Source organism: Myotis brandtii, unplaced genomic scaffold, assembly GCF_000412655.1.
Source record: "Myotis brandtii unplaced genomic scaffold, ASM41265v1 scaffold38, whole genome shotgun sequence".
Classification (NCBI taxonomy): Eukaryota; Metazoa; Chordata; class Mammalia; order Chiroptera; family Vespertilionidae; genus Myotis; species Myotis brandtii.
In genome coordinates this window covers 6,614,535-6,628,657 of record NW_005364596.1, presented here as the reverse complement: position 1 = coordinate 6,628,657, position 14,123 = coordinate 6,614,535, and positions in this window count along the sequence as shown.

The following is a 14,123-nucleotide window of genomic DNA, read 5'->3' as shown; positions in this document are numbered from 1 at the left end:
TTGCAGATGAGAGGCTGGCAAGTGAGGCGGGGAACGTTGGAGTCTGCAGCAAGCAAGCCTCGTGCTCGCTTCAGTGCCTGGCTGCCGGCCGCCATCTTGGCTGACAGTTAATTTGCATATACTCACTGATTAGCCAATGAAAAGGGTAGCGGTCGTACGCCAATTACCATGTTTCTCTTTTATTAGTGTAGATAGATAATTTATCTTAGTTGAATATTCTAATGACCTAAAGGCTTTGTTAGACTGATAGAAAATAAGAATAATTCTGTACCTTCATTTCAATTATGAAGATGTAACATACTTCCAATTGAAGAGAATAATTATTCATTACAGCAGCAAAATAATTTTCTCAGAAGATAAAATATTTTATCAGAAGATAAACTAACTCATTGCATAATCCCCTGACCACAGAGTACCATATATAGGAGAGAGTTACTACATCAGAATTTGGCATCCTTTATATAATGGATAAGTTTTTCCTCTCTATTATTTTTAATTGACAAATATTTAGCCAAGTTAATAAAAGAGAGAACACTCAAATAAATAAAACCAAAAATGAAAGAAGAGCCATTATAACTGATGCCACAGGAAAAAAAAGATCATAAGAGACTACTATAAACAATTATACATATGCCGAAACTGGTTTGGCTCAGTGGATAGAGCGTCGGCCTGCGGACTGAAAGGTCCCAGGTTCGATTCCGGTCAAGGGCATGTATCTGGGTTGTGGGCACATCCCCAGTAGGAGATGTGCAGGAGGCAGCTGATCGATGTTTCTCTCTCATCGATGTTTCTAACTCTCTATCTCTGTCCCTTCCTCTCTGTAAAAAATCAATAAAATATATTTAAAAAAAAATTATACATACACCAATAAATTGTATAATCTAGAAAAAATAGATACATTCTAGAGATATGCAACTTACCAATACTAAATCATAAAAAAATAGAAAATCTGAATAGACCAATTACAAGTAAGCAGATTGAATTAGTAACCAAAAAGCTCTTCACAAAGAAGAGCGCAGGACCAGATCATTTCATTGGTCAATTCTATTAAACATTTAAAAAATAATTAGCACCAATCTTTCTCAAACCTTTTCAATAATTTGAAGAGAAGAGAACACTTACAAACTCATTCATGAGACAAGCATTTAACCCTAGGTAGAAAGTACACTTACTAATTCTCAGATCTTTCTCTTCTATTTCCTCTTTTGGGAAGCTGGCAGGTTAATGCAATAGGAGGGATCTTTCCTGAAATCCTGAATGAAAAGTCTAAGGATAAACTGCATTGCTTTTTTAAATATTAGCTGTCTCAGAGATTCAGTTGGTGGGGTGGTTTGCTGTTCAGTTATTTGATATTGTTATTACTATAGATGGTACCTATTACATGTGAGATATTATAACTTAGTTGTTAAGTCAGGTACGGCTGGATTTGCACTTTCTTTTACTCCTGATTGATTGTATGGTATTGAATAATGGAGTTAACCTTTCTAACCCACAGTTTTCTCATCTGCAAAATACATAGGTTTTTAGTGAGGATTAAGACCACATTACTGCACCCACTTCCTGCATTATTGTCCCATTGTATTCATATAAATCACTGTATTATTTTCTTATATTGAGTCCTCTATATTTCATAAGAAAGTTATTGTCTATTCACCTCTATACTACGAATGTAAGACAGTGCCTCATATATAGAAGGAACTTAGTAAAGGGTAATGAATAAATTGATATATGAAATATGAACAATGTGATTTTTGATGCACAAATGCAAACTATTATAATTAACATAATTATGATTAACTTTTCTTCTCCAAACCTTATAAAGTTAATGCTATTATTCCCATGTTAGTAATAAGAAAACTGAGGCTCAGAGTGGTGACTCAACAATAACTAGTGGACTAAGGAATCACTTCATCCCTCTCTAACTTTAGAACCCACCCTATATCTAAGATTTTTAATTATATAAATAAACAACAGTAAAAGCATCTCCTAGGTCACTTCCCAAGAAACAGAGCCTAAGACAAGTATTCTGGAACGTTCTCAGAATAAACAGAAGTGAGATGAGGCAGGGCAAGAAGCTAAGCAAAAATGAAGTCTAGACTGAACCACATCCCATATGGAGCTCTGCAATGTGGATGGCATCACAGACTTGTCCTGCCTTGAAGTGAGTAGGTTGGGATGCAGTTTGGCATACCCATATCAGCCAGAGTCAGTGGCTATTTTTTTGCTAAGTTCTCATCTATCTTGTAGCGAGTCAGCTTCTGCCAGCCAAGGAGACAGTTCTCTACAGAAGTGTGCAGTTGTACCTAATAGTAGCCAACACTCATGGCTCATAGGTGGTGGATGCGTTGACCCAGTAAAGGGAATCTAGGCAAAGCACCAGCAACCTCTCCTATTTCAAAAGGGAGTTGGTGAGCCTGAGAGGAATCTTGAATTATCTGCTCTCTCCCTTTCACTTTACCCTAGCAGCTTGCATCCACATTTCCTGAGCCTTGTATCAGACTAAGATCAACCTTTAATCAGTTCTTTATTTTGAGCAAAGGTGTGTAAAATAAAGGAAACCTGGAAAAATTAAGGAAATATACCTTTATTAACAATAAGAATATTTTATGATTGATCCTACTTTAACATGATACCATAGTTGCCAGTCACCGGGCTTGTGCCTCTCTACTATCATTCTCCGATAACTGGCCTCCAGAATTATACCATGTTCTGAACTTGTTGGGCCTCCTAACCATGTTTTCTCTATGAAAGTCCACTCATGTTTTGCTGTTTGGATCTTCACAGAATGTCTCCCATGCCTCTGTGGACTCTGCCTGGAACTTCCCTACTTAGGCTTACATCTTCTTTGGACTATTTTCTGTTAGAAATTCATATTCCTGAGCATAATTTTGATTTATATTCAGTCTCAGAGACATTACCTAGTTCTTTGGATCTGCCAGATTCGCTGCCCAAGCTTCTCAGGTCCTGCAGCAAGTATCTCCCTTTGATGACAGCATCTTTCTTTCCAGAAGCCAAAAGACAGTGGCCTCCTTATGGAGTGAGCCTTTATTTAGAATTGCAAATAGCCATAAACTATTCTGAAATGTAGAGCACTTAATTATACAGAGAAGGTTGATCCTAGAATTTTCAACCTCTTGAGGACTCTTTACTTGCCCATTGCAACCCCCACACATGTCAATAAACCACAGTCTGCAAATTAGAAAGTGAGAAACCACCTCTGGAGGCAGCTGAGGTTTGGGTGAACCACAAGAAAATGCCTTTACCTGGAAGTCAAATAATTATGGTAAAAGGGCAGGGAATTCTGATGAGCATCACTGTAATTCATTGAGACCTAGGGGACTATGGACTTTATAAAAATAAACCTTTTACTTTTTAATATCCTACACTGAGGACATTGGTGTTATTTCTATTTAAAAATTCACATATAAACCTACATTTAGAGATCATGATAGAAAATAATAACAATGACAACAGAAAAAATATAATAATAATAACAGCAGCAACAATAATAAGAAGAAGAATGGGAGAGGAATAAGATGAAGGATGAGAAGAGAAAGAAGAAACTGCCACTGCCATCAGTTATGAATCTTTTCTTGGAATACTTGACCAAAAATTTAAAAAAAAATTTAAAAAAAGGAACAAGGGCAACAACTATAAATAGTAGTAGTAGTAGTAGTAGTAGTAGTAGTAGTAATCTATGTGTATAAAAGCCCAGCGACTGAACAGCAGAATGACCAGAACGACTGGTCTACCAGTTGCTATGACGTGCACTGACCACCAGGAGGCAGATGCTCAATGCAGGAGCTGCCCCCTGGTGGTCAGTGCACTCCCACCGGGATGAGCAGCACTCCTACAGTGGGAACAGCTTCTCAGAGGGTGGGTCCACAGCTGCTCAGCTGACTGGGATGAGTGGATGAGCGGAGCTCCCACAGCGGGAGCAGCCACTCAGAGTGCAGGTCCACAGCCGCTCAGCTGACCATGATGAGCGGCGCTCCCACAGCGGGCTACGCCCCCCCACCAGTGCACGAATCCGTGCACTGGGCCTCTAGTAATAATAATAAATAACAAACAGTGTATCCCACAGCATCCTGCCTTCTCTATTGGAATTTGAGCCTATGAGTCACTAGTGTACTTCCACATACGATGAGCCCTTTATGTATCAAGCATGTGCTATATACTGGAGACACACAAACAAAAGATTCATAAGGACATTTTTCTTTTAATTATTGGATATCATGTTTAGTCATGGTAGGAAAAATGTGTGAAAACTTACCTGTTATAAAATGTTCCATTTGTGTTGTTATACTCTCACAGAGGGGTAAGACAAGAAGCATGAAGACAAGAACTACCTGTGGCATGGTGAGGAGAGATTTCATAGAGTAGGCAATTCGAGGTGAATCTTGGAAAACCCTTTTCTCCCTTCCTTTCAGCTTTTGATTATATAAAGTAATTAAGGATTTTGACTGTGACTTTTCTCTGTTGATTTGTGGGAGAACGTAAATAAGATAGCTCTGGAGGTAAAGAAAACAGGAGATAAATTATAACACTGGGTAAATATGGAGGTGATGGTGATGAACCAAAATAAAGAGACTTTGAGAAAAGAGATGAAATATTGTGCATTAGAGAAAGCATCATGATGCCCCCCTTCAGTGAGATGGCAGAATTACTGTCTGAAAGCAGATGAATTGTGCTTAAGGTTATTAGTACTGACAATAGAAGTACAAGTATGATCAAAATTCATAAAATTGCTAAATATTTTTTCTTTAGAAATTGTTATAAAAATGTATTAATTTTCCATAATGCATTTAGGAAACCAACCTGTTACTGCTTAAGAGTATGGGTGTTTTTGAAAGCTGAATGAACACTTTCATTAGGCATAAAATTTCCTGTGTTCAGAGTTTACTGTCCTAGTAAAGAAGACACAGTTTAAAATTAGACAAATACACACTCACATAGATATATATGTATATGGGTTGTTTTCTAAATGTGACTTATGCTTTTACTCATCAAGAACATCTTAATGGAGATTCTGCCACTTACTGGAACTGCTAGATTCCACAGGGAATATAAGAATGAGTCAGAAGTAGATTCAACTTCATAGGAAATGTCAGTCCAGTTGGAGCAATAGGGCAGATAAGTAATGATAATTTGAGCTATAGAAAATGTGTCATAGATATATAGATTTTATATAGGATTCTGAGGAGAAAGAGAATACATTTTAGTGGGAGAATTATATATATATACACACACTAGTATATGGAGAAATGACAGACCCATCTAAATCTGGAATAAAAGTTCATAGTTTGGATATGTGCACAAGGAAGGCAGTTAAAAGGGGAAAGGTGAATAAGGCTAGGCTAGGGCTGCTGTAGCAATACATTGTAGACTGGAGGACTTAAACCACATAAATTTATTGTCTCACTTTTCTGGAGACTAGAATTTTGAGACCAAGGTGTCGACGGGTTGGTCTTTTGAGCACCGCAAGAGGAGGATCTGCTGTTTCAGGGCTCTCTCCTCGGCTTGTTGATGGTTGTCGTCTCCTTGTGTCTTCACAGTGTCTTCCATCTGGACATGTCTGTGTCTAAGTTTCCTCTTCTTAAAAGATCATCAGTCATATTGGACTAGGGCCCAATGAATGGCCTCATTTTAACTGATATATCTCTATAAAGCCTGTATCTCTAAATACTATCACATTTTTTGATAATGGGGTTAAAACTTCAACATATGAATTTTGGGGAAGACACAATTCAGCCTATAACAGGCAGTGAGGCAAAGAATTGTGGGATATACAGGGAAAATATTAAATTTTAGTTTGACTAAAATATAGTAATATAAAGTAACATAGAAATCAGGCTGACCAGAAAAGACTGAAGTCAGATTGTATAGATTTTGAATACCCAAAATAAAGTTTGGAACGTATTCCTCAAGCATTAGGAAACCAGCAATTAATGTGAACAGGGAGTAACATAAATTCAAAATCATTGCATGCTTACAGTGTCCCAGACACCACACTAAGTGGTTTACATTATCATCTCATTTCACCTTTACCTTATTTTAATCTTGGCAACAATACCTTTAATTAGGTTTTATTAGTCTTTTTTTAGAGTAGTAAACTGGAGTTTAAAAAGTTATAACTTATGAATATTAGAGCAGATAATTTAAGTCTTCAAAGTCTGGCATCATATTTAGTGTAGTTTCAATCTTAGACATTGTAGTTTTCATCTCTAAAATTTCAATTTGTTTCTTAAAATACATCTGCAATATCTCTACTTCAATTTTTGAGCATATAGGATAGAATTATAATAGCTTTTTTTATGTCCTTGTCTGATAATTTCGTATCTGTGTCAGTTCTGGGTCAGTTTCAAGTGATGGAATTTTCTATCACTGCTCATCTTGTTCTGCTTCTTTGGTATGCCTAGTAATATTTGACTGGATGGTAGACATTGCTAATTTTACCTTGTAGGGTTTTGGATATATATATATATTTTTAATCTTCTTGATGTTTATTCTGGGATGCAATCAGATTACATAGAAATGGTTTGACCCTTCTTTGGGACTTGCTTTTAAGAGTTGTTAGGTGAGAGTGGAGCAAGGCTCAGACTAGGCCTAATTATGTCCCATTTCTGAAGCAAACCATGTCTATTTTGCTTTACCCCCATGCCCCATATATCTTGAGATTATCAAATCTGGCTGATGGCAACAGACACTGTTCTCCTCCTTGGGTGTGAGCTGGGCACAGTTACCTCTAATCTTTTCCTCTGTTTCAAGTAGTGTCCTCAAATGTACAAACTGATCAGTATACTGCTGACCACTTGAGGGGACCCTCGCATATCTCTGAACTCCTCTCTCTGTGCATATCTCTCCTCTCTAGTTCTCTGTCCTGCAAACTGTAGGCACCTTGATCTAACTATACCCTTAGGTTCAACTCCTCAACTCAGGGTACGTGCTGGGTTCCATCTCAGCTCCTCCTCCTGTGCCATGGGCGGAAACCCTCCAGAGCATTAAGCTGGGACACTTGGTGGTTTCACCTCATTTGGTTCTAATTTCTCAGGAATCATTATCCCTCGTTTCTGATGTCCAGTGTCTTACAAACGATTGTTCATGTATTTTGTATGGCTTTTGTCTGCTACAGACAGAAAGATAAATTGGATCCTTTTCATTTGATCTTGGTCTGAAGCAAAAATCAATTGAGGTGTTTTCATTTTAAAATATTATTTTCAACATACATTTTAGGATGGAGCATAGAAGAGTAAGATTGTCAGCCATAAAATTAACACATATTAAATCAACTAAGATAAATATGGAATAACTGTATTATGTAATTAAGGGTGGAGCATGTAAGGAAGGCAGACGTCCAAGGTCTCTCTTCTCCCAGGAGGAAGGGATGAAAGAGAGGGCTGCCTTGTTACCAGTGCTGCTGACCAGACTGGGAGTCCCCGCTGCGCTCTAGATCTAGCCTTCCCAGGAGGAGCCTTTCTTTTCCTCCCTCTTCCTTTCCTTTCTTATCTGAGCACAAGCAGGTCTGGCAGCCATGCCATCCTTGTATTTTCCCTCTTCCCTGTACTGAAAACACCACTCTAAATTGACAGGTCCTCTGATATTATTTTAGTTTCTATTTAATGTCTTTTATATCATCAACTTTCTGTTGCTAATGTGCTCAAATGAATTCCAATATCCCTTCAGTATCTACTAGAAGTCCATTTGTGAATATGATCCTCATTAAAAGAGACATCATAAAAATTTGGTAAGCATTTCTTAACATACTAAAAGAATGAACTTCATGGACACAGTCCTGAAAAATGATGTGTAAATAATCTTTTTAAAATTTAATTATATTTTGAACATATTAATAGATATTGGTTTGAAAAATGCAATTTTCATGCTTGATTTTGCATGATTATATCTGAGTTATCACTTTGAGGAAACAGAATATTTTGTCTACTATATTTCTTATTAGTAATTTTCATAATAAAGGTTAGACACCTCTGGATAAATGGTATGCTTACCTCACTATTTGATGTAGTCTAGAAATCCTCTAATGGGAGGAATTATTTGAATTATAATTAACATTGAAGAATGAACCTTATTTTATTTTTGTCTTGAATGGAGTTATATTAAATGAGAACTACATCTTGCTCAGTTACATAATTATAATTTATGATAACACGTTATATGTAAATCATGTAAACACAGAGAGGTGTCAATTTGATAGCTCAAATATCTGAAATCTGGGAAAAACATTTTATTTATTTTGAGGGATTTTTGGTTTCCTCACTCATAAGATACTAAAGGTATAATTAATTAAATTTAAATACTGATAGTTAATATAATTGACAGATATTGATAGAAATAATATATTTGCTAGTTACTTGCTATATTTGATGTTCATTATATTTATAGCATAGCCTTGATACATATCAATGTTTGACTGATTAAAGTAAACATTCTTTGCCTTAGACAACTTTGCAATAATGCTTCAACTTCCTTCCACCACCAATTTTAGTGTGTTCTACTCATTTAAGAGAATATTCTGAAAGCCTTTGGGACACTCTTTTTTTTTAGTTTTGATATCTAACTTTAGTGTATAAACGATACTTAAAATTGCACAATGTAAGTCTTATTCACACAAATGATACTAAAAGTTAAAAATGATTTTTTTTTTACCTGTTAGCTTATAATTCTTATATTTCTGGAGACTAGGTTAATTGTGGTATATTGACAAAATAAAAGCTTCACAATTTGTCTCATTTTTATTATCATGGTTTCTAAATGGTATGACCCAGACACAGGTGTGCATTAACAAAGCAATCCTGTATGCATGCCCCTAAATAGAAAATAAAGCAAATGTACTCCACTTGCTTATGTTTTACTCCCCCTCTGTCTGTCTTCTCTGTCCTTCTTGAAAACGAATGCTTGAGTACAATGGCCTAGACATAGGGTCCATTTCTCTTTGTGCCTTGTAAGACGTGAACATCCCACAGCCTAAAGCAATATCTCCTTTAGAAAACAAGGAATTATTTAGAGAGTGCATCTATCCTGTGATTGCAAGGGAGAATTCTATGGTTCTGTAAAGAAAAAATAATGATTTTAAATCCACATATAGGTTATTCAAAGCTCAAAGCTAAGTAGAAAAAAATAAGCAGCCACAATATTTAGATCCTAGGCTGAAAGATGATATATAAGGTGAAATTTGCACTTTCACTACCTAGGTAATAGAAATTGAAACTAATAAAATCTATCATATCAATGAATTAAAAGCATAGATATGATTTTATACTTACTAAATAACAGTTCAAACAGAATTGCTAAATGTTAATATTTTATACCTTATAAGATCAATTCATATCAATTTAGTGAATTAAAAAATGTTATTTCATCATCAAACTCTCTTCTCCAGTCTATGCTTTCATTTCACTTAATCAGATTTTTGAAATGTTTTTATCCAACTTAAAAATTCAGATATGTCTTTGGGGGTTCATACTATGTCTTTATGTTGAAACATCTGACAATAGACAAACTAATTTGGTAGATTTGTTTCAAAGAGCGTATGCGCTATATACTTGGGGATCAAGTATGGCATATGAGAATTACATTCAGTCACAGACTAGGTACAATGGGTCTGTTCGCTTTCACAGGCATCCAGAAAACCAGGCCAGGCCAAGCCAGGCAAGAGCAAGGGGCTTCAGCATGAAATTAAAGAGCGAGCTGGCTAGTTCTCTAAGAGGGGAAAAGCCTGGAGTGAGAAAAAAAGAAATTTTAGCACGTAGGTGGAAGAGAAAAAGTCGAGAATAAAGGGAAAAATAACTCTTTCCAAAGAAATCATCCAGGAGATAAGTAATTTCTCTTAAATATTGATGCTTTTGTAAATGAAAGTGCATAATGTATGATTCAAAGGACACCTGAAACTCGGGGCACACATTTTAATATCAGGTCGGAAGGAAAAGGTAGAATTTTGAGCGTGGAAAATATTTTTATTAAAAAGATATATGGCTTGTCCACGAGGCAGGTTTCTCTAAGCTCTCAGGGTTCACTGCACATCCTCAGCAGTTTAGCGGCTATGCGGCAGAATCATCATAAATCAATGAGAGGATGTCTCAAGCCACGGGGAATTAGCTGACTCTCGCTTATGTATGAGCCAATTCACAGCACTTCCATCGGAAACCTGGAAATCTTTTATGAGACCACATGCTTGCTTGTCTGAGCCACACCTCTGTCTAAGCAGGGATAGCTTTGGCTAGATTGTGTTCGTTTTCTTTCTGCCTGGCTGAAAAACCCATACATTTTTTTCTAGCCAGGTCTTCTCTCCTTCATGGAAGGAACCCCTGAATTAATTTCTAATTGTCTGGACCAGATCCAATGCTGTAGGTTACAATTAATATTATCAGCTTCAGAACACACAAGAATTCAAATTGGACTAACATAAGGCAGTGGAGGAGGTGTTCTATTTTTGAAATGATAGATAAAACCAGAAATTCTCTGCTGGAATCCACCAGGGGGCAGCTCCCTTGTGATTTGCTCACAGTATTTGCCTCAGAACCCGCAGCCTGTCCGAAGTCCCAGAGACTCCACCTGTTTCTGTCCCGCATTATTTTAACCCATCAGAAATCCTCCCTCAAATTCTTGTTTAATGCAGCATCACATATGCCAGTGAAAATTCTAAAAAAGAAAAGTAATGTGTACTTTAGAGGAATTTTAGTATCAAACAACTGACAGTGTTCTTAAAAAAGAAAGAACTTCTTTAGCTGGATAATGTTGTTGTAATTACTATTACTATTTCCTGGAAAGGAACTGACATTATCTTGCAAATAAAGTTTCAACCTCCCCCGCACCCCCACAACTAGAAACTTCAAATCAAATAAAGAAAACCTGGAAAAGGAGACTTTTAAAATGAAGATTATAGTAAAGAGAGAAATGGTTTTTTCAATGGCACTAAATCTCTTTCAACAGTGGCTGTCATTTAACAAATTTTACTGAAATCTAGAGGTGAAGAGTAGTGAGAAAAATTATAGACCACATCAATGTAGAAAATCACAAAGTCAAAGCAGAAGCAAAGTAAATTATTCTATATCAAATGTATTATACTATATATAATACTTATTTCACATTTATATACTTACTAGAGGCCTGGTGCATGAAATCCATGCACTCAGGGCGGGGAGGGATTGTCCCTCAGCCTAGCCTGCACCCTCTCGCAGTCCGGGAGCCCTCGGAGGATGTCTGACTGATGGCGGGGAGAGGGCCTAAGCTGGCAGTTAGACATCCTTAGCACTGCTGCGGAGGTGGGAGAGGCTCTCGCCACTGCCGCTGTGCTCGCCAGTCGTGAGCCCAGCTTCTGACTGAGTGGCGCTCCCCCTGTGGGAGTACACTGACCACCAGGGGGCAGCTCCTGCATTGAGCGGGATTCGGGCTGAAACCGGCTCTATGACATCCTCTGAGGGGTCCCGGATTGCGAGAGGGTGCAGGCCAGGCTGAGGGCCCCCACCGGTGCACCATCGAGGCTGGGGAGTGATGCAGGAGGTTGGTCAGCCGGGGCGGGACCACAGGAAGGCTCCAGGGCATGTCCAGCTGGTCTCGTTCAGTTCTGATCTGCTGGACCCCAGCAGCAAGCAAACTTATTGGTCGGAGCATCTGCCCCCTGGTGGTCAGTGCATGTCATAGTGAGCAGTTGAGCGGCCTTAGCATATCATTAGCATATTATGCTTTGATTGGTTGAATGGATGACTGGACACTTAGCATATTAGACTTCTATTATATAGGATACTATAATTTACTTTTTGATAATAAATCACTTTATAATGTTTTAGCCTAAAGATGTTTCTACCTCTCATTTAGGGCAGCAGTGGACAAAACTTGCTTTTCCATTAAGCTTTTGCATCCTGAGAAGGTCATTGGAATACATCATTAATCAAGTCTAGAACACCTGTACTGTCAAAAGTTCTTGTTTTTAAAATGTGTAAATACTTGGCAAAAACTCCAAGCAAGTTGTTGAGAGAGACCAAGAAGGGGATAGGGTTGGAGGAATGCTTGAGACATTCTTCAAATTAATATTTTTTTCAAACAGCACTGTCTAATGTAATCAAAGGAGATGACAAACATTTTTGGACAAGCATAAAAATACTAATGTTGAAGCAGGAATTTTGGGGGAATATAGGCAGGCTTGGGGACTTTTTAGAATTGGGGTCCATGGAAAAACACAGGGCTGCAGACTGGGAGAAGGTACATTTCCATAACACAAGGAAACCAGGTGCAGTTGCATTTCCATAAGACAAGGGAACTGGAAGTAGCCAAGAAAGGTCTATATTTACAAAATAAAGAGAATAAAGACCTTCATTCAGAAGGAGAAGAAGAAAGCCCAAAGGGAATAAGAAAACAATAAGGAAGGAGCCCAGGAGTTACTATAGTAACCAGTCTAGAATAGTGACCAATCAGAGGGGATATTAAGGCACCAGGATCTGCAGCCTTTATAAGCCATAGGGAAAAGGAACTCAGTGGGACCTTTTCCCCCTCCCTACTTGGGAGTCCATTCTGTGGGACTCTTCCCTCTCCCCACATGGGAGTCTGTACTTGTTCTTCAATAAATCTCCACCTTTGCTATACCACTTTCTGTCCATGGATTCATTCTTTGATTCCAGCAGACAAAGAATCTGAGTTCCAATCCAAAAATTCGGTATCAATGTCACCATGCAACTTCTATTCTATTGAATGAAATAACAATCACGCTCAGTATATATCAGGTTAGCAGATATGTAGCCTGGAACCAAGTGTTGGTATTCCTAACTCCAAAATGCTGTTGACCCTTAGTTGTCTACTATGGAAAACCATGAGAATAGCCATGCTCAAATAACCTGGCTACTTGGTAAGCTCAGTGGGACCTTTTCCCCCTCCCTACTAGGGAGTCCATTCTGTGGGACTCTTCCCTCTCCCCACATGGGAGTCTGTACTTGTTCTTCAATAAATCTCCACCTTTGCTATACCACTTTCTGTCCATGGATTCATTCTTCGATTCCAGCAGACAAAGAATCTGAGTTCCAGTCCAAAAACTCGCTATCAATGTCACCATGCAACTTCTATTCTATTGAATTAAATAACAATCACACTCAGTATATATCAGGTTAGCAGATATGTAACCTGGAACCAAGTGTTGGTATTCCTAACTCCAAAATGCTGTTGACCCTTAGTTGTCTACTATGGAAAACCATGAGAATAGCCATGCTCAAATAACCTGGCTACTTGGTAAGCAATCACATTATTCATATCATTGAAACTAAGGAGTTCATATATGTCTCCCAAACTACCTTCATCAAAAGCTAAATTAGGATGCAGGCTAGGCCACGGTGACAAGGTATACTAAAGTGCAATGCTTACATGAGATAAACATTCATTTCACTACGAGGAAACTCTTCAGGCAGGTGATTTAGAATTGCCAAGGTACCAAGAAGTATCAAAGACACAAAACTCTTCTATTTCTTTGTTTCTGACATCCCTCGGCTATTCCTTCATCAACTTGGTTGAAATTAGTCACTATGTCCACCTTATAGCCCACAAGAAGCTTGAAAGAGGAAAGAAAAGGGCATGCTGCAGAGGTTTCATACTTCAAGTCTGAGCATACGGTGTTGGCCAGAATTGGTCACATAACTCCACCTGGCAAGAATGGATTTTAGAAATGTCATAGTTAGCTCGGTGGCCATGTACTTGATCACAATGCCTATTTTTATAGGTGGAAAGAAGAATAAATAGTGGTCAAGGCAATTGGCAATCTCGGGCACAACAGTGTTCACAGATTAAAGGTATAGATATATTAATCCATAGACACAGGTGACTTTATTTTAGCAATTTAAATCTCTCAGAAGATTTTATGTAGGATTAAGCTTTATATAAGTAATAGTTTCTCTTGCTAGAAATAACCACAACATTTCTGGATTTTAAATCCAATTACTAGAATTAGTGGGGTGATCATATCGTAACATAAAAATGGCAAACCACTATATTGCACACCTGAAAATAACTAATATAATATTGTATACTAACTATACTTAAATATTAAAAACTAAAAATGAATGAAAGGGGAAGGGATTAACCAAAGAACATATATGCATTACACAGACATCAGTGTGGTGATGGCC